The sequence below is a fragment of the Acomys russatus genome, chromosome 1 (genome assembly GCF_903995435.1).
Source record: "Acomys russatus chromosome 1, mAcoRus1.1, whole genome shotgun sequence".
Taxonomy (NCBI): Eukaryota; Metazoa; Chordata; class Mammalia; order Rodentia; family Muridae; genus Acomys; species Acomys russatus.
The window spans coordinates 72,350,101-72,375,366 of NC_067137.1; the positions used below are offsets into that span (position 1 = coordinate 72,350,101).

At 37.8% G+C, this 25,266-nt stretch overlaps 1 protein-coding gene across 2 annotated transcripts in view; it reads left to right on the plus strand.

The window, feature by feature from the left end:
- Lrfn5 (leucine rich repeat and fibronectin type III domain containing 5) overlaps window positions 1-25,266 on the plus strand; it is a 361,151-nt gene that overhangs the window by 65,391 nt on the left and 270,494 nt on the right. Inside the window, exon 1 of one of the 2 annotated variants that reach the window (XM_051146700.1) lies at window positions 11,557-11,855. The exons of the other annotated variant lie outside the window; for it this stretch is intronic. The gene's annotated coding sequence lies outside the window, so the exon portion shown is untranslated. Of the gene's footprint in view, window positions 1-11,556; window positions 11,856-25,266 lie in introns of those variants that run through there. 2 annotated transcript variants of the gene reach the window in all.

The following is a 25,266-nucleotide window of genomic DNA, read 5'->3' on the forward strand; positions in this document are numbered from 1 at the left end:
TGAAATTCAGTAAGAGAGTTAGATTAACATTTAATGTCATTTTATTTTAAATTTCTGTCCATGTAAATTCAAACACTTCCGAATGTGAATGAATGGGATATTGCATGTGAGGCATGCTCATGTATGTGGTGTGTGTGTGTGTGTGTGTGTGGTTGTGAGAGAGAGAGAGAGAGAGAGAGAGAGAGAGAGAGAGAGAGAGAGAGAGAGAAGACCCAGAAGATAACGTTAGATCTTGCTTCTAATTAGCTGCGAATTTATCCTGCTTCATGAGTCAAGATTTCTCACTAGGACCTGGAATTTTAAGCAGGTATTTGGGGTTGAAATCAAGTCATGATGCTTGCCTGGCAAGCACTTCCCTGACTGAACCATTTACTACTCCTTAAACAGGACAATTTTTAAAGTGGTTATTACAGATAAGCATGTATACTTACAGTAATTCTTGAAGTCAAATATTATTTCTTACATAAGCATTGCTAGTATGTATTAGTTCTACACTTATTCGTACCACGTGGAGTAGTTAATGACTACTGCTACTATACTAACTTCAGCTCTAAGAAGAAAAACATGTTAGCAAGAATTCTCTCTGACCGTAACAGTCAGAATTGATGAGGTAGTGTAAGGATTACATAAACAACAGAGGAGAAAGATAATTTTCACAACTCTGAAATAACCTTCCAAACATCAAGATCCTGTTTTATTCTGAAACAATCTAAAACTTAATATATATGTTAATTTTTTTTCTTTCTTAGGCTGCAAATATAACAAAACATGTCAGGATAGGAATATGCGCATGAAAGCATAGTTTCTACATATTGAATTATTAATAAATGTCAATTTTCTGATTATGATTTTGGTAAACAAACAGTGACACAGTACAACCAAATGTCATAGTTGATAAAGGAATTATTTATACATTTGGAGTTAAGCATAACACACTGTGTTCCAGGCTGGTTCATCATCAGTTTACACTGAAGATCCCTACACTGCCAGAAACAATAAAGAGAACAAATTGTCAATGGCTTTTAATCAGGACTGCTGCATAAGAAAAGATATCTCATCAGGTCCCTTTGTGGCTCCTGGTAGCCATTCTGATTCACCTCTTAAACACTTCTTATTTTAAGATTAGAATAAAACATACTTTGAAATATACCCTACCATACTGAACAATCTGTTTCATTCACGCTTTGTGTATCTAAAATATGCTCAGTTCAATATTAAAACAGCTGAGGCAAACTTGCGGTTTCTTAAAATCACAAAATAAACTGTTAATATAGGTTGTTTCATTCCTTTATGCATTACAACATTAAAAAGAAATGCAAAATATGTATCATTGGAAAAGAGAAAACACAAAATTAAATAAAGTCTCATATTCACACCATTTCTAATAAAAACTTATCGATTATGTAAATCTGGTCTATACCGCATTTGGAGGGCAAAACTTGTGGCAAGGTCGTAGCAATGCCACAGCAAGGTTCATCAGCTTGTATATATACTCAGACACGTTCTTTTCCAAAACTAAAGTGCTTTTTGTTCAGGACTATGTCCACTCTCTCAAGCTGTATTCGTTACTCTCACCTCTCTGTTAGAGTACTTACATCTCAGGGCACAGCATAGCAAAAATACATTGCACTGAAGTAAAACAAAAATGAAAAATGAGCCCACTGGGAGATTATTTTATCCCTGAAAGGCAAAACAAACACAAAAGAGTCAATTATGAGTTTACCAATGCATTAAAACAAACAAACAAAAAACCCAAAGCAGAAAAACCCAACCATAACAAAATAAAACAAAACAAAAATTGTTTTGAGAAGAGTAAAATTAGAATTCTAAAATTAAATGCTTCTAACCATCTTTTGGGAATTTCATGCACCGTAGTTTTTAATCATGTTTATCCTCTTCCTTCAATTCTGCCCAGAGGCTCATCTCCCTATCTACGTAATTTCTGCTACCACAGGCAAAACCCAGTTTTACTGACTGTGCCTCCTGGTCTGAAGTATGGTTTATGTAACAGGTGTTAAAAGTGGACTTTTCTTCTCCCAGAAGCAGTAAAACACCAATAGCTCCTCAGGGAGGGGAAATGCTATACGTGTACCTCCCTTTTACCATACCTAGATTTTGTCTGGCTTAAGCTTGTGATCCTGTGTCTTTTTGTATGTTGAAATCACTGCTTTCCTAGAAATCATCCATCTTTGGCTCTTATGAGCTTCTCTGTTAATTGCCATTTACTGTAAGTAGAAGCTTCTCTGATGAGGGCTGAGTGATGCCTGGATCTATAGATTTAGTTATAAATCATCTGGAAAGGATACCTATGCTTGGAGAGATCTGCGTGTTATACACCTCTCTACTTGTCCATCTTACACATCATCCATTTAGTCACATGTAACTGAAAATGTATGAAATAATTATCTCTGTGGAGTGAGAGGCAATATTTTTGGAAGGAAAGCCTTAGTATTTGAAGTTAAACTGGAATTTCTAGAAAATATATGGGATTATTTATGTACTTTGATTATGTTGACTTGTTACTGCCCTTTATTCTTTGAGTCCTACCTTCCTTTTCTTCTTTCTAGATATATAATTTTTATATAAATGAAAACTAATGAATCATAACATGTCTCAGTATGTGAGGGCTACACCAGACTTTCCTATTTTCTGGAGCATGCTATTTGTGAAATAAATACTTAGCACTATAGAATATAAATTCATCTATAGTTTATTAGTGTAACAAAGAATCCATAATGTCTTTGAAATTTTCACTAAAAGTGTAGAAATTAATGTATTTTATGAAACTATAAAACAAACAAACCACCATATATTTGTTTAGAAAATATAAAGGCTTCACTCACATACATTTTCACAGTATGCCATGTTCCCTTTTTTTATTCCAAACTTCCAAGTTTTTAATTTCTAATTCCCCACAAAAGAATGTTTGTGTAATACCATTTTCAACAACACGTTTTTTACTTTAAAAGGTTTCAATTTTTTAATAGTTATAATGTAACGGATGTGCTAAAATATACCAAACTAAAAAAAAAAAAAAAGACATTACTTTGCTTATAAATTTGGCATATCTATGCAAATCCAAAATATATTACAGATGATAGTTTAAATTAACATTAGAACTTTGCAAAATCACTTTAAAGGCAGCAAAAGGTACTGTTGCATAGCAATAAAATACAACTAAATTAAAATGTCTAACAATAGTTTCATTTGCTATAAAGTATAGATATTAATAAGGATTTAATATATTTGTGATGAAATTATTTTAAATCTTTTATAATGGTCCTGTATTCCTGTTGTACAACTTTTAAAAAATCTGTTAATTTAATAACAATTAATATGATACAATTTTTATATTCTATTCAAGGAGTTCTAGCTACCTCTAAAATAGCCAAGACTCACTATACTTAATGATCAACTGAAGAGACAAGGACAATCTCAGTAATATTTAAGGAGGGATCTTTATTAATGTTCTTTTTGTGGCAGATCTCCTCAAGGGGACAGGTATGCTGCCAGGACTAATATCTTAAAGCCAAACAGTATCTCAACAGAGAAACATCAGTATTCAGAATTTTACCAATATTATACCATCCACATGATAGAATATTTAATACCAAAAAAAAAAAAAAAACAGTATCAGTAGAATGTCTATGGCATATTTCTGAAGATCTTAGTATCATTTTGATGGCACATACCCCTGGCTTAATAAGAAATCATGGTGCAAGACTGAATTTGCTAAGAAATTCAATTGTAAGTAATATACTTTAGTGAAACTGAGTTATTTATTACATGACTTGAAAGAGTCTGCTTCTGACAGCTGGGTTACAACCCGCTCACCTCTCAACAAACGCCAAATGAAAGTAATTCCAAGATTGTATTTATTCGTCTGTGTGTACACCCACCTCCACCTGTGTGTGAATGTCTGAGGACACCAAAAGAAGGTTTTGGATCCCTCCTAGACCTGAATTTAGGATAGATGTGAGCATCTTGACATGGCTTTTGGGAGCCAAACCCTGGGCTGGGGCAAGTGCTATGCTTTGCATTGTGGGAAGACACTGTTTAGATATTCCAAAGTTGCCTTCTAGGGAAGGAAGAGTAAATATCAAAAACAAGCAAACAAAATTGAAGTAGGATGTGAAAGTTTTACAAGACTTGCCAAAGCTTTACAAGAGATCAGGAAAGAGACATCTGGATTTTGTTAATCTTAGTGGTGAACTACAATGAAGATCATAATGAATCAATTTGTTGTTGGTTAAGCACTCTGTGAGAAACGAAGTATGACAACTGTGGTCAATTCCTCTGTTCTAGGTGATCCATAATTTTCCTTGGCACCAGCAAAGTTATCAGCAGAGAATTGAACTTCATTATATAAAGAAAGAAGTTTGATGGCCGAGTCAAAAAAAATTTCCTTTCCATTCTTGAGCCATGCAGAGCAGAGCAATGGAACCAAAGGAGCTTTAAAACATGGTAACTAAACTAATATGGGTAATTAAAGGAAGTAGGAAAACCATGAATATATTTTAAAAATGAGTAGAGAATCTATCATAAGTCAGTCTCCCTACCAAAGTTACATGTGTGGAGAAAAAACAACTACTGAAGAGGTGGAGGAAAATTTCTAAGTCGTGCTATGGAAACTGATTTCAAAAACTTGCTCTGAAAGCTGGAGAGATAGCTCAGTGCTAAAAAGTGCTTGATGAACTGGCATGAGGACCTGAGTTTGGATCCCCACCCACAAGTAAAACCTTAGGACTTGGGGTTGGAGAACAGGGGGGGCAGGTGAATCCTGATGCTCACTAGCCTATCCAGCCTAATGTAAACAGTTACATCACAGTTCAGTGAGAGACCTTGTCGTTGTCGTCATCATCATCATCATCATCACGATACTGAATTTGTACCTCAGATTTACATTTACATGCACATGTTAGCACATATGCATATGGTACAGACTTCTGGGCGAGATTATGCGTGGTCATGCTCATAAAACCCATCAGGCATCGTTTATCTGAATGTAGATGCATTTAAATTGAATTCATTGAAATAAATACTTAGTCTAAGTCTCTGGGAGCTGGTATTCCAGAAAACCCAACCCTATGGTCTGAACCAAGTGAGTGTCATCTTACTGCTCACTGTGGTCATCTGTTTGAAACCGGGGCAGATAATTGCTATGATTTTATAGGAAAAAAAATCAACTACATCTGTAAAATAAAGCAATTGCTCTACAATTCATCACAGGGCACTTAACAGAAGCACATTAAAGCCTTTCAAATGCCTTACTACTTCCATTTAATAGAATTTGTTGTGTCCTGTCATATACATAAACAAAGTTATAATAATAATTCAGACTTTTGTTTTTAAAATAACTGTTTCATAACTAGTTTGATTTTCTAATCTTAGAAATTAAGTAGAAATTGTCATGGGATTTTACATATTTGCCAACAAAAATGTAAAAAAAATTCTTAATGAATGGCTAGTGTTTGGTAATATTTCCAGCACGTTATAAAAATATGAAAAAGTCTCAAAGTATTGCACTTGATATTCAGTTCAACCAGCACAGCTTATCCAAAGTAGCCCAGATTCCTGCGTATGTTTTACAAGAAACTTTCCTTTTTAGGGCGCAAGCTGCCTTTCTATTTTCAAAATGTATAGACTGTGGTGGGTCAGTCATACTTTAGCATAGCTTCACACAACAATCATAGTTAGATTCATATAGTTTGACAAAGTAGCTTTGATGATAGAGGAAGTGGTTGATATTCATCAATGGACTGATACACTGTGTCTGTAGTAACTGAGTGTATTACATAAATGTGGAGGTTGTTTGCCAGAATACTAATAAAAGCAAGGAAAGAAAAGGGTGGTTAGTTGTAATAGTGCTTAAGGATTGTCTTTTTGTTCAGCAATATCCAGCTCTGAGATCTTCCCTTTCCTATAATCTCTCAAGAAATCCCTGCCCAGAGCTCATTCTTCTTCTTCTTCTTCTTCTTCTTCTTCTTCTTCTTCTTCTTCTTCTTCTTCTTCTTCTTCTTCTTCTTCTTCTTCTTCTTCTTCTTCTTCTTCAAATGCACGGGTGTTTCAAAATTTGAAATTGAAACTTAACTTTTTGAGAGTGAGGTGTGGGGAGACAGAGAGAAAAGAGAAGGAGAGAAAAGGCATTCTACCCAATGAATAATTGAGAGCCTCTCTCCTCTGGAACAGTCTTACCATGAGCCATGGGACTGAAGTTGTGGCCATGATTCTATATTTCAGAGCATAGATGTGTCCATACAAATCAAGTAAAAGCTCAAAAATAACAAACTAAGGGAGAAAGGGGTATATTTGTTTTTGAAGTATACTAAAAATGAGTATAGTATCTTACACTTTTAGTCCAAATTATGTATAACAGTTTCTTATTAAGTGTTAGAGAGATAAATTAGTTGTTTTAAGTAAGGCCTAGTTGCTGGAATATTCTGCACTCATGTACTTCATGATAGGTTGTGACAGAAATAAGCTCAGAAGCAAACTTTTAACATTATAGAACTGTGAAGGTCACAGTTCTGCTAGTGATTAAATATTATGAAGCTCACAACTATGTTAACTATTAAAGTAAACGTCAGTGCATGGAATTTATTTCTTTTGCCTTAAATTATGTTTATATGTTCAGTTTATAACTTTATCTCTCCTTGTTTCTTCATATCACCTCCAACTTTTAAGGTCACAGAGCCTTTTATTAAGAAAAAAACCAAAAAGCTGATAACTCAACCATGACTCAAAACTTGGAGATGTTTCTGAATGAAATGTGCTTCATAGAAGGCACAGGGGGAAAGGGCTGAACTGATGTGGTGACTCTCTACATTCCTCAACTGGAGACCTAGAAAAGTGAACTCTTTAATTAATACTGTTTTTAAAGGAGTGGGTTATAGTTTCAAGAAATCCAATGGAAAATAATAATACATGCAGAGATTAGGAATACTTTTTGTGTATCAAATTGACTGTAAAATATTCACATTTCCACTTATTGTCTAAAAATAAGAAAACAGCCTTTAAAAAATTCTGTTAAAATGAGAATTCTAATGTTTATAACCACCAATTCTTAGAATAATCTTCTGGAGGAGACAGAAAATATTTGTAAAAATGATCTGACTTAAGTTTAGTTTGATAATAATGAAGATAATCAAGATAGATAGTCTATTGAGAAAATAAGCCAAATTTAATCCAAATTATTTATTGAAGATAGGATTTTTTTCTTTAAATTCTGTACCAAGAATCCTATTCTAAGTGTATAAACTGATGAAACTTTAACAACTTTAGAGTTAGCTGTTCTCAACAATAGATAAGCAAATAAAAAATTCCTCCTAATAATCAGTTTCCAGAAGTTGCTCTCTCTCTCTCTCTCTCTCTCTCTCTCTCTCTCTCTCTCTCTCTCTCTCTCTCTCTGTGTGTGTGTGTGTGTGTGTGTCCCAATTGTGTGTTACTATAAAACAATAAAAGCTACATTCTGTTACCTCTGGCACTTTTTATGAAAATCACTATGGCCCCCTCCTTTAACTTTCTAAAAACAAAGTACTTTTGTTTAAAAACTTTGTAAAAAGTTTATATATATATATATTAATTTTAAAACTTTGAAAAACTACCTTTATTTAAAACATTCTAAAAATAAAACATTTTTTCCTCCTTTTTTGCAATCTGGAATTGGCTTGCAAACGACACAACAACACAGTACGTGCAGAGTGAAAAATTCCTGCCTTAACACAGTTTCCTAGAAGGAAAGGGAGTGGGGAGAGGAGAGGGAAAATATTTAGCAAAGCTCACTGCACAAGGATCTCAAGTTGGAGGCCATTTCTGCCTGGGGAGAGCTGGACCTTGAAAAATACCAAGATGCTGTGCATCACCTCCCTCCTGCCTTCAGCCAAAAGCTGATGTCATCTTTCTCACAGCAAAACCTCACTGGCTTAGTTAAAGGAACCCCAAGGTGAAATTGAAATTTTTTCTTGTTCCCAACCATTAACCTCCTCAATTCGCCCAATTGCCAGTGATTTCTTTTCTCACTTCTGTCAGGATATAAAATGTAAACCAAAACAAGGAAAAAGAAAGCTATTTAATCCAGATAGGCAAAGGTCTTTTGGGTTCTGATTCAATATTTTGACATGTATTCAGTCCACTTTTGAGATCAGCAAATACTTATCTTGGAGACTTTTGGTTCCTTTCACCTGAGCAGGACAGCAAGTGGGACAGTCCTGGAAAGGAGTCACCCCCACATCCTAAAGTACTTGGAAGTGCTCATTTGGATATGCCTGGAGTCCAAGCTAGGGCGACTCAACAGCTCTGCCTGAAATCCTCAAAGCTGCAAAGTTTAAAGGGAAGCCAGAAAGCAGCACTTTCTCCTGAGTGCCTCCAGAAGTGGACTCCAGGAGGTGATGGCTCTTTCCTGGGATTTCTTAGAATACTCTGTTATCCATTTCCATGACTAGAAACCCACGGAGAAGCACTCACGATTTTAGTGGAGACTCTCCAGGGTGCTGGCTGAAGTATTTATCCTCCAGGCTCCTTTTGCAAAATTGTATGAAATCTTACTGGTTAGTGCCTGGCTGTTTGGAGAGATGTTCGGACTCTCGAACTTGAACTCGCTTCCAGCTCTGCAATACGCCGCTGGGGACTGCTCTGCAACGTGGAGCCCCAGTCAATGTGGCGGAAATGGATGGAGACTGCACGGCGGGAAACGCATCCCCAGCCATGCTTCTCAGAAATCAAGTAACCATAGAATAACTCGGATTGCTAAACCATGGCGTGAACCACCCAGGGTTGTAACCTGGAACCCGGCTGGCAGCAGAGGGAAGACCAGGGGCGAAGAGAAGGGAGCAGTTACCACTTAAAGTACTCCAGACTCTGAAAACGCAGCAGTGTGAGTCTTGATTATGCGAGGGTGCCTGTGAGCGCGCTCACATAGAGTCCGTGGGTGTGACTGAGTGTATGTGCCTTGTACATTCGCCACTCAACTGTAAAGCCTCTGGGGTTCTTCTATTGGAGGCAAAATTCCAAAGTATCCTATCTTGGGAGGACAGTACAGTGCAAGGATGCAAGTTTTTACCAAGTAGGCAAGGAAGGGCTCCTTGTTAGCCAACTACTTCCCATGGCATCCCCTAACTTTTTCAGGTTTGGTTCAGGTTGATGTCTGGGCTAAGAGGTTTGCACCGAAACCAATGATCAAGTGCACATCAACTCTAACTGGAAAAGACTGGGTTCTGACTGCTCCGGATACTGAAGGGAGTCTTTTTTTTTTTTTTTTTTTTTTTTTTTTTTTTTTTTTTTCTATTTTAATTTTTAATGGCTGGCTGTAGGGGGTTTCTGGAAACGTTGCTGGGGTCCGAGAGTCTGGGGATTAACTGGGAATCTTGGCAGTATTACAAGAGTAAAGTCAGGGAGGGCCCTGCCCAATCCTTCCCCAAGAGGCTTTTCTGGTTTCCTGGGCACCACACTTCTCACCGGTTCCATGTCCTTCCCAGTGCAGGTGACTTAGGTGGCCAGGCCTGCTTTCTGCCAAGTACTGGGGCCGAGATAAGCTCTGCACAGTTAAAGTGGCCAGCTGCATCACTTCTTTTCTCCCGGTACCCCGTTGATTCCCAAATGTAAATACTCTTTTCAGAATCCGCTCCCATCTGATTAGTAAGCAAATCACCCACCGCCAACTAGGGAACACTGGAAGCCAGCCTCGGGTGACTGGGAGCTTCAGGCGGTACTCCCAGGCTGGGATTCTCTCCGCCGGGTCGGAGCTAATCACTTTTCACACTGCCATTAGCAGTCACAGTCTGACCGGGTGACACCTTTTAAAAATCCCTTAACCATCCGACAGTGGGCGACGGGATCCGCAGTTCATTTCCAACAGAGGCGGAGATGCCCCTGAAGTTCGCTTTCTACCTTCGTGTTTTCCACTGCTTCCCCTCCCCCCCTTCCTGCAACGCCCCCGCGCATCCACTGCTCCGGGATTTGGATGCACGACGCTGGCCCTCACCTTGCGCCAGCGGCATATCGGTTCTCTGAACACGTCTACGCCGGAGTCGCTAAGGCAAAGAGTGCAGCGGCCCAGGCTTGGAGTGTCTCCTGTTTCTAGGGGTCTGGGAGGTGCGCCCGTTCTCGTCACTGCAGCTAGGGACGGGCTCACGGCCGCGCGCGCCGCCGCCGCCGCCGCCCCTGCCGCCTCCATGCTGCAACGCGGAGCGCAGCACCTCAGGGCTAGGCGGCCAGCGTGGTCCGCACGCACCGCGCAGGGGAGCGGCTCTCCCAGGCCTGCTCGGGCGGCGGCTGCGATCCTGGACCCCAGCTTCCCGCCTCGCGCCTGAGCTGCGGACTCTTCCAACCTCCTCCGCCAGCGGGAGGGGCGCCCATCGCGCGGTGTGCAGCGGCGCAGGGAGGCGGTGAGCCTGTGCAGAGCGGCCGGAACCGTGTGTGTTGTCTGTGTGTGCGCGCGCGTGTACGTGTGTGTTTGTGTGTGTATTCGCGTGTGTGCGTGCACGCGTGTGTGCTTTTCTTTTTTCCTTGAAGATGTGAATGGCTTCTCAGCTAGCTGCTCGAGAGGATTCTTGACTTTGTGAAGCTGTGAGCACAACGCACCCATGTAATTCATGTTGTATGGTCTGTTATACCAGAAAATAAGGCGCAACTGGACGGGGGTGGGGCAGAGCCATGAAACATTCTGGAAACGAGAAATAGAAAAGGGGAAAGTAGTAATATGAATACTGAAAGATCTGAGAAGACTTTTGGAATCTCGTGCCTGGCCTTTCCGTTTTTCGGTACGAACCTGGACGTTTTCCACCTTTTCAAGTCATCTTGGTGTTTCTCTAGTGTTTTGCAAGCCGTTTTCCAGCCAGCTGCGTATGTATGCGTGTGTTTGTGCGCGTGTGTATGTGCGCGCTCCTATCGGATGCATTTGACAGTCTTTTTCCAACTGCCCAGAAGCAAATGTGTTAGCTCAGAGATGCCCCTCCATGCCCAGGTTCTCGCAGAGCGCGGAGAACGCCCAGATTGGTTTTCCTGGCTGGGTTTTGGGCTGCTGCTTGGCTGTGGACCCAGGTGTATGGATCTCTTAATCCAGAGGCTTGGAAAGTAGCTGTATTGACCGGCTTCCAGGTACATTGCAAGGTCAAGAGAGGGTCTTGCAGTTGTCTTATTCCCTTGCATCTTGACTTTGCTGTTTTGGTCCGAAGAATATGAACGTGTCTGCCCATAACATTTGAAACCCAAACTTCAGCACTTCCAGCAGGTTTACTGTACAAGCAAGGTAATGAGGATTGCTTTTCAAACTGCTTAAAGCATACCCGATGCTTCTACAGACCTTCTAGGACTTCTTTACTTCCCAACGAAATGTCACCCGCTCTTGAATTCCAAGGATTTGGGCTGCTGGAGAACTTGAAGGAGACGTGATCAAGGGATATGTGAGAAAGCAACTAGCTGGTGAGCTTCCGGACCGGATCCCGAGGAGGAACAGCACCGATTCTCTCTCCCGGTGCGGTTCGGGGAGTGCTTGTGCAAGTGTGAGTGCGCGCGCGCCGGCTGAAAATGTGTGAGTGTGTGTGAGCGTGTCTCTGTGTGTGTGTGTGTGTGCGCGCAAGGCTGCCCTGCTTCTGCCTGCTCCCCGGGCGCGGAGCCACCGGTTTCATGGGGCGATTTGCGCTGATTCCCCACCCAGCGCGACCTAAGGGCAGCGGCAGCAGTGGCAGGAGCCACCCCTCTGACTCCCTAGGATGCGGGTGCTGAGCTGTGGTAAAGGGCAGCGAAGTGATGAGCAAGACCCCTCTACGACTGTGAAAGCCACCTGGAGCCACCTTGCCTGGATCTTACCTGCGGGCAGAAAGTCCTCCTATGACCGTCTTTCCCCCTAGAGGCACCAGGTAACAATGAAGGACTACTTGCCTCACCCACTTTCCTTAAGGTCTTATTTCTAGCATCCTATCTGCATTGCAGGCTACTTTACTTATTAATGTTTTGAAAATCATTAGGAAGGGCTGGATATCCAGGGGCGCTTGCTCAGTGAAAAGGTTTGCAGTTTCTGGTACATAGAAATCTAAGTCTATACCTGAGTATTTAATGTGGTAGTGAAATCTAAAGATATATGAATAAATCAAGCCTGAGGATAGTTTTGAGTAGAGCCAGGCTCGTTGAACCTAACTGAAGGTGCCAGAGATTGAATGGTTCATGTTTCCTTCAGGCTATGGTTGCTGCGGACCATTTGGTATCCAACCCTCCGGATACTGGAGTGAGATCCGGTGTTTGTTTCCCCGCCCCCCACATCTATCAAAATCTCTCTCCCGTCTTTCCCCCCTTTTGGACTCTTTTACCTCTTGTACCAAATTGTTTTTCTTCCCTTGTTGTGCAAGGTATTGCCAGATCCTTTTAGTACTCGTGAATTATGCATCTGGAGACTTTGATGTGAAATGGAGTTTTCTTGGGACTTGCTTAGCGTGGAAAGGAATTCATTGTTATGGGTGTGTGCTGAGATGAAGAACTGAGCTGTTTAACTGCCAGGCTTTGGTTTGATGTAACAAAATAGAACCACGAAAGAGGTCATTTTTATGTCTAGGAGAACAAGGCCAAAACCAATAGCCACCACCCAGCCCCAGCCCCAACCCCAGCCTCAGTGACAACATCAGCCCTGGCCCCACCTGCTTTATTTCAGTGACCAACATAGGCTTGTGCCCAGGGTTGTTTGTGTATGCTAAGTATTTTGAAAATTCCATCCAGTACTTTGATTTAAAAACAGGTTGGATTTTCGACTGCCTAATTAATATATTGGATCTAATGTGTGAAAATGGAGATTCCCTTCACTTAGGAAACAGAACAAATTTAGTTAACTTCCAAAGCCCCTTATTGTTGCACCTTGTTCATTCCATCTTTTCCTGTCACCACTGTTGCCTATTCCCCATAGAAAATTTCCCCTCTTTCTCGAGGGCATTTGAATTAACAACATAAAACACTTCCAAAGTATTCCTATCAATGTTTAATTCCACAGTGAAAAGGGGCTGAAAAATTCAACCAAGGAGTGCTGGTTTGTCTCCCACCTTCAGGAGCTGCCTACTGGCAGCACTCCACCTGAGGTTTGGCCTGGTGGGTCAATGGTTCGCTGGTCTAGGAGGCAGAGATAGGCACCAACCTATGTAGGTGTGGAGTAGAGCTGAGCAGAGTGTGGGGTGGTGTCTTCTCTTTGCTAAAGCTTCTTAGGAAGTGTAGGGGGACTGCCCAGTTGTCTTCTTCTATTCCCTTCTTTTCTATAGATATCCATATGATGGCATTTGCAGATTACAAGCTAATGAGTAGATGCTGTAGTTGTTTCTGCATACTGAAGTCCCCAACTACTGCTCCAGAGTCTAGATTCTGTTGCTGCTGCAGCCCTTGCAGGGTGGTGGTGCTACAAGGCCGTGAATGCAGGGAGCTTTGGGGGCTGGGCTCCACCACTGCAGCTGGCAGCTCTGCTTTGACACTACTTGGGGCGGGGCTGGGGAGCTTAGCAAGCACCCTGGCAGACAGTGGGGCTCATTGTGGCTGGGGTGGCTGCCTAGGTCTGAGAGAAGGGAAATGGGAGACGAGTAGGTGGTGCTGTTTGACCATCTATTGTGACTACAACCCCCTTCAAATCGTGCGCCTGCCCCCCCCCCCCCCGTGCCCGACATATGAGTATTCAAGAACATGTAATAAAAGCTGGCTTCTAAAACTGCTTGACATTCAAACACTGTATGATTTATCAGGATTGAAGCTAAGTGCATATTTCCTGGATTCCTATTTCTCCTTTCTCTTCTCACATTCTCCCGGATTGCTTCAGGTCATTTGCAGCCTTCTTTTGCCTTCAATTAAAACGGAAGCATAGACAATCAACTGATCTTGCACTCTCTACTCAAACCTGAAGTCTAGAGGAGCCACTCTTCAGACAAGTTTAGTATTAATCTTCAGTTTAGAGGAAGAATATAGAGGCCAACTCAACTCTGGCAGTAAGGCAATCTACTCCACTGTCTGGGGTCCAGGGAGAAAATAAGAAGGTTTCATTGCCTACATTAAAAAATATAGAGAGGAAAATAAAACATTAAAAAATAACCGGATTTAAAGGAATTTAAGAGAATTTCACCTCAAATGTCTTTGTGTGTGTGTGTGTGTGTGTGTGTGTGTGTGTGTGTGTGTGTGTGTGTGTGTGAATTTATTTGAAATCTTCCATGACTCAGAAAATCAGATGTGGTAAACGTCTAACAGGGAGATGCCTTTTTTTGTACTAAATTTGCCTGGAATCTTGGAAAACATAGTAATTTGCAAGCAAATAACTCATAAATATCCAGGAGATGACCAAGAAAACTAAAATGAACAATGTTGGTACTTGAAAAATACATATTTTCCCATCTCTGTGTTACTTTCTTTTAGCCTTTTCTCACTATGAATTTCATTTTTTGCAAGTCAGTTCTCATCTTTGTGCACCTGTTCCTCAGGGAAAGCAGACAAATCCATAAGCCAGAGTTCAAATGCTCAGAAGTTCAAATATATATTGTGGTGTGATTTAGGTTTAAAAAGGCCATTCCTTTGTGAGACTAGAGTTAACTTAAATGTCATAAGGAAATGGGGCTCTTAACATAGAGGGAAGGAAGGAAGGAAGGAAGGAAGGAAGGAAGGAAGGAAGGAAGGAAGGATAAGGCTGGATTTGAGATGTGACTCTCACCCCTTGTTAGACATTATCCCCAGGCAGAACTGCTCTGGCTCACTGGTGGGTTAAGATATTGATAGACAATTTCCCAGCCAGGAATTCTTCCTTTATAAATCCCCTTTTTAGTCATTCCTAATAGGGGGAAAACGAATAGGAAATAGGAGAAACACAGGGGAGCAGGAGGGAGCAGAGAGTCAGCTTGAAGGAAGTTGACACTAGATTTTCATCTTCTGGATTTCTTTTAGTGATTTTCCATTTCTTTTAAAAGGAATGACCTTGAACAAGACCTGCATTCTGTGTTTCACATACCTGTCTCTCAAAATTAAAAAATGTAATGTATGCATGAACATTCTCACATATTTCAGTTTTGATATGAGACTCAGGTACTGGTTTGTTTAGGAAAAGAAGCTCATCAATGTCTTTCACTGATATAGCCTAAGGCAATTTCTTTCTTTCTCCCCCAGAGAAATAGAAGAGATGTATATGAGGAAGAAATGGCCCACCTTTATTTTTCTTTAGCTATTATTTTTTTTCTCTCTTGGCGTTCAGTAGTTTCTTGGTGCTGAAGTGCTATCCTCTTGTGTCATGTATGTTTAAGCATGGCCCCATGTTATACCCACCTACATCTTTCTTGAAGGAACATTTCCCTTTGTACATCGAAGCCAGTGTACTGCTGCTTGAAGCACTTTCGGCTTGGTGGTTTTGCTGAGTTTACTAGCTGGTGAAATTAGGACCAAGCTTTCTGCTGATTCTTGCTGTGCTGTTATGTGGTAAGGATGAGATACTTGCAGCTGACAGTGTTCCCGTCTATCAGTGAAACTACTCCACAACAACTACTAATGCCTTTATTCAACTATGTGACACTGAAAGCGTTTTTGCCAATATTGAAACAAGAGGAGGATGAGAAGCCACTTGAAAAATTCTGAAGAATGAACTAGTTAACCTGTTTCTTAGTCTAGTGAACGCTTTCTCTTTTTTTATTTTCTTTTTCTTTCTTTCTTTCTTTTTTTCTTTTTTGTACGAACAAACAGTTTTAAGCTTTATGTTTCATGAAAGAGGAAAGATTAAAACATGAGCCTCAGACATGTGACATTGACTCTCTAAGATACATGACTAAAGAATCTTGCTAATCATTCCAGTGAGACATGTGCACAGTTAAGTTCTGAGGATGGATCCACTTACTCAATTTCCCTAGCTCACATTCTCATTCATGTGGCATCATTCAGTTGTATAATCTACAGAAGTATAAAGTACACATTCTGTGGTGTATGCATGCTGAAGTTAAACTATCATTTTTATAATTATAGAAATTGTTTTAGCTAGAGGTGAGAGGCTTTTAAAATAACTCTATCACCCTAAATTATATAGTACTATGAAGCCCTTAATAAGTAAAGATTGAAAATAGAAGAGTTTTACTCAAAAATAGTTAATGCTACACCTAAAGCTTTTTAAAAAATTCATAGTGTCCTAGTAAATACTGCTCTGACAGAAGGATTTTAGGTAACAAGTGATAGAAAATTACAATGTAATTACATGGTTATATAAATGTACTATCAGAGTACTGATACCAAGTAAAGTGCATGAACAGGCTTTAGTATTTAAGCTGCATAATGTATTTATAATATTTATCTGAAACTAACTTTGTTAGCTCACATTTCTTAACCTACAAGGTTATGTGGAAAATTACCTTGTTACACAGGATTTCCAAGTTTATATAGGAAAAGGCCAAATGATCAATTTTTCCTTCCTAGGAAGCAATTCATGTAAAAGAAATATATCGCATGTTATATCTTATTCTCCTTTTGAGTATTCTCAGTAGACATATATAAATATTTAAATAATTATATATACGTGTGTGTTAAATAGCACTTAGCAAGGACTTTAACATTAATTAAAAAAATTTTCATTGAAAGTTCCTGTGAAGCATGATTGCAGGATTTGAAAAGAAAATTGAAGCTATTTTCTTATTTTATTACAGCAAAGGTCTTAGAAAGGACATAATAAGATACATGATTAACGTTAAGAGTCCTTTTAACAAATGTTGGGAAAAGTTTCTGAATTCTTAAGAAAAGTTTGAAAAGCCCCACTATTTCAAGACATTTTCAATCACAACTAATATGTTTAATTTAAACAGGGACAGGAGCCAAACATGTTGCTTATCTTAACCTAGTTTCCTTTGCTCTTTTAAGGTGCATTGAGAAAGTGCTAACAGTCCAGGAGGAAACATTTTACTTACTCTCTAGAAGCCATTCTCTCTTGACTTCTCCACATCAAAGAAGGGCTTCCTCATGATAAGCACACACTCTGATGTTGAGCTCACCCCAACCTCAGTTGCTTTCTGAAAATAGGGTTTCCTGGACTTCAGCGAAATCACCTCCAAAACTTCAGGGTATTCACATTAAAGTGATTTACTACTGGAAGCACATTAATACATTAAAGCTAACACTCCCTTTCCTTAGTGATATGGAAGGCAGTAGTTTTCTGCCTTGATTTTTTCTAATTGAGATAAAAATATTTTTATAAAAGGTAACTTTTAATAACACATCTTCTATATTGGAAAAACATAAGAAATTTATACATTTGAGAAATATTAAGAGAACTTGCAAGACTTTGATCATACTATGCAAAAGGGGAGAAATAATCCTATGCCTGGAAATTTATTAGACCTAGATTTTCTGTGTACTTCGAAATATGAATTAATTGCTTTATATTAATAATACATGTAAAATAATAGTTTTTGAATTATAAATTCATATTTTTTATATCATAAAAAAATCAGTCATGTAAATTTACTTCTGAAATAATCTTGTTTAAATATTGAATACTTTAATTAAATGATTACTTACATGGTATAGTAAACTACTTTTATATTTGATTTTTTATTTTATATGTAAGAATGTTTTGTCTGCATGTATGCATATGCAACATGAAAATGCCTATAATTCATAAATCAACATTGATGCTTTATTATGAGTGGAGACATATTTTAGCCAAACTAATAGCCACAGATCTTAATTTGTTGTATCATATTCAATACAATTATATCTAATTTAAAGTTGAAATCATCATACTTTATGGGAATTGTGGGAGACAGTCCAGGAGCACATTGAGCTATGACCTTGTGAACATATTTTCTTAATAACATGAATAATACAAGCACATATGTTTGAGGTACATCTGTTAACTGATATTTGGTCCTTTCCTACTGTATATTTTGTAGTAGATATGAGAGGAAAGTTTGGAATCATAACTGTGTTTTTTTGGGGGTTTGGGTTTTATGAGATAGTTATCAACATGATACTTCAAGTTTTGTAATTTATGTTTAGCCCTGTACAACCTAAAGCACAAGCCTTTTAATCTCTCTGAACCTTACTTTGCTCACTTATAAAATGTGCTAGTATGACAATAGGCTCTAACTGTCCAGCAGCTGCAGTGTTATCATGTATCAGTAAGTTAAGAATCTCCATTGTAATTGTGATCTTCTTGTCCTTAGCTGTTCTGAGCCTAAGGAAGGGACAATAGATGTAAGGGGATGGTTTAAACCCTTTGATTGGAACAATAAAACTATGGAGTCATAGTGTGATCAGAGACCAAGCAGAAGCTGCAAAACAGGGGATTTGCCCAGGTTTAGGAAATCTTAGGGACTAGGAACTGGTCAGTGTATGACCTACCCAAACCCATTGCCATTGAAGTATGTTTTGACCCCTGATGGACACAGAACTATGAAACTTCTAAATTTTTTTGGCATGTTCTCAATCTTATGTTATCTTTCTAGCTTCTTGGCTAACTTTCAGTTTCAATAACTTTACTAACTTCAAAATACTTATATAAATATAATTATTCTATGTTTCTATTAATATGTCATACTTTTGGTTGATAACAATTTTGGTTTCCTGTAGCTTCTAGTTACTTTTAGCATGGCAGAAGTATTATCATACATGGAAAGCCTTATTGCTAATAATGGAACTTGGTATTAAGTATTAGAACTGAATTATTTCAGATCCTCAACCCTTAATTTATTTTTATTTTTTCTTGTACATTCTAGTTAGAGACAGTTTTATTTTATTGCTCTTAATCTTCTTACAGTTTTTTGCTCAGTAATGTTCAGTTTCATTAGTCTGAAAAGACTTTTTTGACAGATTCTGTTGTTTGTTGCCTATTTCATTGAGACATATAAACAATGCCAACAACCAATGAGGACTTTAGTTTGGTCATCATTTCTCCTTTTTACTTGATACAGAATAAAGAGAATTCAATTTTGCACTTACATGCCTTTCTTCTACTTGAACTTGCATGGAGTCTTAGAGACCTTAACACGTAACTTGAAGACAGCCATGAGATGAAACACTTCTGCTTCTGAGTTTAGAGTCTATTCAAGTGTTCAAGATTGCCTTCTGAACATTCATATTACATTTTTTACTCAAAATGGTCAAGTTAGTTAAATATTTCTTACCACTCTCCCTACATATTACGATGGCATTCTTCATCAGCACCATACCAAACCATGGAACAGAGAAAGACCAAAATGTGCATATGACTCTCTCAATGTTAAATTAGCTGGATGTATCAGGAGCTTTATGATATAAACAAAAATTGTTACAATCGTGTTCTTTATACTCTTTGAAGATTATTTATTTGGTATTTAGTACAGGAATAGAAACTTTCAACAGTATCTTCCTTAAGACACAAGTTAAAATTGTGTAGATGCTACTCTGAGAAAACCTAAATCTAGAGTAACAACAAGCAAACTAGTAACAAACAAAAAAAAAAAACTATACTGTTGATAAGCCCATATCTTTGCTTTTAATTTACTGCCAGACCTAGATGGTTTATTTTTGAATGTTAATTAATTTGTTTACATGTTTTATTGAAAATAAAATCAGCAACTGGGCTCCAAGCAGCCTCTTCCTCTTCATTATAAGATGAAGCTTTTTTAAAATTTTAAGTTATTTATTTGCTTTACATCCTGACCCCTCCTCTCCTGTAGTCCCTCCTTCTACCCTCACCCCCTCCATCTCTCCTTTCATTCTTAGATGAGGGGAGGTTTCCCATGGATATCAACCAGTCTGGGTATATCAATTTTGCGCTAGTAAAATTGCAGTAAGATTAGGCACATCTTCTTCCCGTGAGGCCAGACAAGGCATCCCAATTAGGGAGAAGAGATCCAACGAAAGACAATGTAGTCACAGACAGCCCCTGCCCCCACTTTAGGATACCTACATGAAGACCCAGCTGTATAAAGATTACATCTGTGCAGAGGGTCTAGGTCTGGCCCATGTATGCTCTCTGCTTGGCAGTTCAGTCTCTGTCAGCTCCTAATGGCCCAGGTTACTTGATTCTGTTGGTTTTCTTGTGTTAACCTTGACCCTTCTGGCTCCTTCAATTTTTTTCTCCCCCTCTTCCACAGGATTCCAAAAGCTACATCTGATGGTTTGCTCTGGGTCTCTGCATTATTTTCTATCAGTTTATGGGTGAAGCCTCTCTGATGACTTTTGTGCTAGGCTCCTTTCCGAAATTATACCAGAATATCATTAATAGTGTAAGTGAGTTCACCTATCATGGCATGAATCTCAAGCTTGGCCAGTGAGTGGTTAGATCTTCCCTCCAATTCAGCTGTATATTTTACCCCTGCACATGTTGTAGGCAGGACAGCTTTCTAACAAGGAAAGGGAAATTGATAGCAGGAAGTTATAGTAAACCTCCCTTTTCCTGGTATCCCTGAAGCAGCAATCTTTAGATACCATGATCTTGCATTCTTTTCCTTTGGGGCATTATGCTAAAAAGGCTATACATATTGTGAGTACAAATAGATATCAAAACTGGTACATCAAGTGTAAATATAGTTTATCTTTTCTTAATGATTCTATCTCTGCTCTATATGTGATTATTACAAAGTGTCTTCTGGGGCCAATCCTTTGCATGCTCCAAGCAAGTTACACTAATCTTCTTTTCCTTCTGCCTTAACTATTTGATTTTTATTTGATTTACTTTGCTTTTATTTATGTGTTTTTTTTTCAGTTCTTCAGTTTCTCTTTTAATTTACAAATAAGAAATGTATTAAGAAAATACCATGATTGTAGGATATGAGAGCCTTAGGCCGAATAAAAATCTTAAGCTTTCCTCTGAGGCAACACATGCTCTTTCATGTCATATAGTTGATAAGAGAATCACTGAACTATACCAAAATAGCTTGGACATTATGTAGTAGACTACAGTCAGCACCATCATAGAGTCTTGTTGTCCTGTTTTTCTTCTTTGGAGAAGGCACTCGGCATCAGTGGATGTTTGTTTTTACTTTCATTTCTTACCATAGATCTTCAGCTTCCTTGTGACCATCTCCATTTTCCAGACATCCAAACTGAAACTCAGGGCATTTTTGTTGGCTATGCAACTAGTAGATGAGAAGGCTAGACCTCAAAGCCAAGTATTCTGAGTCTAAAGAGGTGCTATGGCTTTCATGCCTGGGGATCTCCCTTGTATCATACATGATTATTACATGTATGTTCTCCAAACTTTTTCTTTGTGAGGCCATATTTCAAATATACACCAATTTCTTTATGCTCTTTGGTTTTTACATCAGCTTATAACCTGCTAAATTTTATATTTGTACGTCTATCAAAGGCTTTATGATTACCTCTATTGAAAGATAGGAATAGATACTAAAACTTATTTTTAAACTAATTTAACCCCAAACTTCCATCTCTGAAAGAAAATGTCTTAGAAGTTATTGTAGAGGCACACCTGTGTCACAGGTGATTAATATATAGTTTTTCTACCTACCTTTATTCCTAGAACAGAGAAGTCAGAGAATTTTGCAATGTTAGGAAGAGATGGGACTTAGAGATCCTACATCTTTCACAAAATACTAGCCTCTGTGTAATCATGCCCTGCATTCAACTTGTCTTCCCCCCCCCCCTTTCCCTGAGATTGGTATAGGCTGCCAAGGCCATCTTTACTGAGTGTTCAAGTTCTATTCCTATTACTTAATCTCTTTGGTGCAAAACCAGGAAAAAGTCCAGTAATAAAGCCACATCCTTTACTTGAATCATTGTGTCTGATAATAGTTTGTCAAAGTCTGTTCATAAATTATAGAAAATTTCAAGACATGTCTCTAAAGTAAATTCTCTGGTGTGTCGCCATTTGAGATCTATGTACTTTCTCTTGGAGGAATGAAAATGTCCACCTATCTTTGTAATCTTAGCAAGAATGGACTTTGCTTACTTTGAGCTTGGATCGTAATTGGCCTGTAGCTTGCTTTGAATTTGGGTGTAGTGGAAGTGTTAGAATAATTCACAACCGAATCACCTCAAGACTATGTGGTTTTCACTTTTTTGTCCCTCTGAGAAAATGTCCCTAACACGCAAAGAAACCCTCTATTTTGGTCCCTCTACTGAGGTCAAGGAGCCTATATGGCATCCAGCTTGATAGCCAGACACATTGATGGAGCTACCTGAGAGTACCCAGACACAACTGAGCCTTGGGAATTATAGTCACATGAATAACAACTGTGGAAAGCGGAAGAAAAACAGCAAGCTGAGTCAAAACAAAACCATTTAACAACTAGTCATGAGCAAAGAAAATGGATGTTACTTTTAACCACTGCATTAGGAAGCAGAAATTGATTTCCGAGTTGTGCGCCCTGGGTAATAGAGGCGTAGTCAGAGGCCAGGGATCTTTAGAAAGAAAAAAAAAAAAGGTCTCATTGTTGAAAAAAATTTTTTTTAAACAAACAAGTGTTTATTTAAAATTAGCATTCTGTAGACATACTGTCTTCAGTCTGTGAATTAATGTATTTCTAAGGAAGAATATTTTCTTTTTCTAAACTTTTAGAAGTGTATGCGGACAATTGGTTCCTTGTCTAAGATGTTTCCAAGTATTGCTGAATGTCTGCAATACTCATTTCAATTTTCCTGATTCTAAAGCAGCCACTAATGACTGCACGTGGGAGGTTTCCAGGAAAAGGTCATGTGCTTTTATCTGGTCTCTGACAGTAGCATAACACCTAGGGACAGCTAAGCCTTGCCTCTCCATGGAGCACTTGGGCTTTTTTTAGTCCAGTGTGACATACTGTTATTGTCAAAACTACATGATTTTACTTTTTTCTAATTATTCATCAATAATTCCTATTTACCATTCACTTCTTCAGTAAATTTAATTTATATTGGGTAACTTATGCTAAAATTTCACCATTTAGTTGTTATTTAAAGCTATTTTGTGACTTTTTTTTTTTACTAATGTATCAAACAATTCTACCTGGAATTCTCACAATTTATAGACATAATAAGCCATGGAGTTTATGTCATAGAGAAATCAATACAAATTATTTTTTATAACAATTACTATAATTTATTTGTACAACTTCTGATTTAAAATCAGTATTGTCATAATATATGTTCTTTTTTTCTCTTGGTAAAAAGGATGTTTTTGTAAAGAAATGCATGAATTTGCATTTCATGTTTATATTATTTCTTTCAATGTTATATTTAATCATAATTCGGAAAGTTTTTGATTCTAGTGAATGTGAAATTTCCATTACAGCCTTTATAATTTCTTACTCTGGTTTTAAAATTTAATATTAGATAAAGTTATGTTAAATTAGTTTATTTGTCATTTCTACTACTAGTGAGTTCTAAAGTAGTAAAATATATGTTACGTATACTGTATGTCAATATATACAAATTGATTTTCTAACATTATATGGATTAGGTTCTTCATCTGTAGAATGGAACGAATACTGTTATTACCTCAAGTATTGGAAGGGACATAATGAGTTCTAAGCATTCCTAACATAACTCCAGTGAAAGAAGCCAGGGGCTATTATTAATATATTGCATAAGAAATATATTTCATAAGAAAAATTTGACTTTGTAGACAGATAAATGTAAATATTTTCATATACATCACATATTAGCTGAACTGAACAGTTATCACAGTTATGCTTTTAGCTCAGGTTGTGGTATTTGCTTTTTATTACTGCTTCTTGCAAGTGTCTTGCTTTTCTTTTAAACTGAGAAAATAAAGCCTTCTAGGATAATAGGTTTTACTTTCCAGATTTAATATATAACTTTGATTTTTAATAATAAATTTAAGTGTAAAGATCATATAAATCCAGCATAACTGACTATTGTTAAGTCAGTTGGGATAAAAACTTATAATTAATATCTTGAATATTTTGTAATTCTGAGAGTATGGTCAGATAATCCAAACAGCAACTATTTTATGGGCTATTTATAGATTTGAAGTTATTCATGGAATTTTTTTGAGGAGAAAAAACATACGTTTAGAATTATGGACATAAACACAAATAAGGTGCTTGAAGAAGAGTCATTATTTTTGAGGAACATATGAGACCCCTTATTAGGCTCATGCTCAGTGAATTTAAGGAAATAAATAAATAACTTCTGTTCTGTCATCATGTAAGAACATAAACTATATTTTAGACAAAATTCATTGTCATGCTTCCTTGTCTTTATAAAACTCTGCTTTTGGGGTGTGATTATAATTTGATAAGTGAAATACCTAACTTAATAGCCTATACCTATGAGAGTATTTAAGTTTAGCACATACATTTCATTGACATAAAGTTGATAAATCAATTTGTCTAATTAGTGCTTGAATTTACTAAAAAAGTTTCTTTCACCCTAAATGTTATTTTTAGCATTAACTTTTAAAAAAACATGGAGTAAACAATTATAACTGATGTATTTTTTGTCTAGGTAAGAAAAGAAATTAGAAAGAATTTTGAAAGGAAGACAGAATTTCAGTGAAATATGTCAGTCTTTCAGGAAAATGTGTCCTCTGGATATGCTGATTGACCAAATTTAATTGGCACTCACTTTGCTGTCGCATATTTTAAATGTTTTATTTAATGATGCCACTTATTTACATGATGTCACAGTTTTAAAATATTGACCTTAACACTTAGCTAGCTATAACACATAAAAATCTATAGGTTACATAAGAAATAAGTGAGTTTCATTTTATAGTCACTATCAATATGCTGATGTTTACATTTAATGCTGCTATTTATAAGCTTTTTGTTTCATTAACACACACACATACACACACTTACAAATGCACACTCAGGTGCGCACACACCCACAAACACACACCACACTCACTCACGCATACAGGAGAATCCTGATTCATGAACTATAAAAAAAAATATAGCCTTTAAAATAATGTAGTTTGCCCCAATCCTGGGGTATGATCTGTAAACTTAAATAAACCCTTTTCTTCCTAAGTTAAACAACAACAACAACCCTCTATTTTTGAAATGATAATTGTATCATCTTGCTCCTCCTGTTTACTTCCTCCAATCCTTCCAATGCACCGTCCAAGCTCCAAGGCGTCAGAAGTGATTATATTACCTGAAGTAGCTGCAGAAATTAGGAAAGTAAAGGAAACCAGTGTGTGTGTGTGTGTGTGTGTGTGTGTGTGTGTGTGTGTGTGTGTGTGTTTGTGTGTGTGTGTGTGTGTGTACACAACAGAAAGGGGTACTGGTGATTTGAAGATAAGAATAGGAAGATACCAGGTACTAAACTAGGGAGAAAAAGGAAGTTAATTGTAGTATCCTTATGAAGTTTTTCCTCTTTTGTATCTTTTATATGTCATTTGTGAAA